Source organism: Vespa velutina, chromosome 2, assembly GCF_912470025.1.
Source record: "Vespa velutina chromosome 2, iVesVel2.1, whole genome shotgun sequence".
NCBI classification, from domain to species: Eukaryota; Metazoa; Arthropoda; class Insecta; order Hymenoptera; family Vespidae; genus Vespa; species Vespa velutina.
In genome coordinates this window covers 1,195,001-1,197,500 of record NC_062189.1, presented here as the reverse complement: position 1 = coordinate 1,197,500, position 2,500 = coordinate 1,195,001, and the positions used below count along the sequence as shown (strand labels likewise).

Here is a 2,500-nt window from a genome sequence, read left to right as displayed (position 1 = left end):
TTGATGATTTTCTTTTCATAATATTTTCTTTTAAATTAATTAATTAATTTATTTATTTATTTATTTATTTATTTATTTATTTATTTATTTATTTAATTAATTATGTACGTTTTTATTTTATTATTCATTTTCCATTGTTTCAAGAAGACGCTTCAGCGGACAAAATGGAATTCGTCATCGTTTAGCTTTCAAATCGTTTCGTTTGCCCTTTTATCTTCTTTGTAAGTGACAAAGAGAAAAGATAGAGAAAGCGAGAGAGAGAGAGAGAGAGAGAGAGAGAGAGAGAGAAAGAGACAAAGAGACAGACAGACAAAGAGAAACCTTATTAATTTACCTCTCCCAATTTATCTCTTTTTTTTTCATTTTCTCTCTCTCTCTCTTTCTCTCTCTCTCTCTATCTATCTATCTATCTATCTATCTCTATTCTCGTTAATCAACGTGTTATATCGCTGTCGTTAATTAATCGAAGAAAAGTGGAACGTATTTCTCAGAGAAAAAATCGAAAATTGTATCGATCATTAAAAGATCTAACTCATTCATTCGTTAAACCGAGCATATGAGCGCTTTTGTCTTTTTTTCTTTTTTTTTTTTCTTTTTTTTTTTATTTTTTTTTTTTTTTTATACACTCCTACGAGATTACAACATCGTTAGGGACCATTCTTTTGAACTTTTTCTTCTATCGAGCGAGGACAAGTATTAATTTTTATCTAACGTATGTTAAGGGGATATATGGATCAGAAGGAATGGTACGTGAATGGAAAATAAGATGGATATGGAGGAGGGGTAGGAATGAATGAAAATAAAAAAAAAAAAAGAAATGTTACTGATCTTTCTTATGCGCTTCCTTATTCCTATTTTCTTTTTCTACGTTTCGTTTTCTTTTTTCACTTTTCCTTTTCTTTTGCCTTCTTGTAACGAGAAAAAAGTGTTTTTGATTATTTGAGGAAAAAAGAAAAGAAAAAGAAAAAGAAAGAAAGAAAGATATGAAAGAGATAATGTTGAAGGAAAATATAGATACTGATATATATACACATATATATATATATATATATATATGTATGTATATATATATATATTATTATTATATTATATAAACATCAGTCGAAAATAAAAGGGAAAAAGAAAATTAGAAAGAGAAAGAGAAGGAGAGAGGAAGGAAGAGAGAAAGAGTGAGAAAGATAGAAAGAGAAAGAGAAAGAGAAAGAGAGAGAGAGAGAGAGAGAACCGAACATACTATGCAATGAATCCAATAGCAATAAAATGTATATAAAGGGATATTAGTTAACAAAAGGAAAACAAAAAAAAAATTATATATATAATATATATATATATACACCTACAAGAGTAAAGAAAAAGAATTATGTTGAGAGATGCGTGAAACGGTGCGAGGTGGGAGGGCAAAACTTTGTGTGTGTGTGTAAGAGTGTGTGTATGTTTATGTGTGAAACAGATAAAAAGTATGCGAGAATGATAGCGAGAGAGAAAGAATATTCGCGGAGACGTCGAAACGTATCGTACTATGCATAGGTACATATATATATATATATATATATATATATATATATATATATACATATATATATATATATACATATGTAATATCATTTTGAAATCAACAATAACAACAATAATACAAAAACAACGTCCGTTTCTACGGCTCCGCTCATCATAATGCTATACACTATACATATATAAATAATATATAAATGAATACATATATATATGAATAAAAAAAAATATATATATATATAATATATATATAATATATATATATATTATATGTCAAGAGATATTTATACTAGTATTTTAATAGTTTAGTACATAATGCAATATACATATATAAATATATATATAAATATATATATATATATATATATATATATATATTATAAAAAAGAGAGAAAGACACACAGAACGAATGTATTGTACAAATGTTCAATGAAATTGTGAAAGAGAGATAGGGAGAGAGAGAGAGAGACAGACAGAGAGAGATTGTACGTATTTGAGTTTGAGAGTGTATGCGTGGAAAAAAAAAAACGGAGTCGCTGTAAATACATACAACACACATAGAAATATTATTCTACGATATATTATATACATACAATTGAATATATGATTAGTGATACAGACGTAAACATAGAATTATTGTATACACCACAGTACATATATATATATATATAAATATATATATATATATATATATATATATATATATATACATATGTTGATATAGACAAAATATGTGAATAGGAATTAATTTAAACTGAAATTACCTATAGGTATGAGTATTTAGGCTAAGACAAAGTTTATTATATAAAGATGCATAGGCATTACTACGGGGTCACCTAATCATAATTATATTGATATTAGGACAGGAATATATATATATATATATTTATATATATATATATATAAATATATATAAATATATATATTACGATATTTGAAACACGTGTTGACGAAAAGAAAGGGGAGAAAACAAAAAAGTAAAAATAAAAAA

General features: G+C 25.8%; 1 protein-coding gene across 4 annotated transcripts in view; it reads left to right on the top strand.

Annotated features, from left to right (window-relative positions):
• LOC124947202 (protein bric-a-brac 1) overlaps window positions 1-2,500 on the top strand; it is a 69,479-nt gene that overhangs the window by 52,076 nt on the left and 14,903 nt on the right. The window lies entirely within an intron of this gene.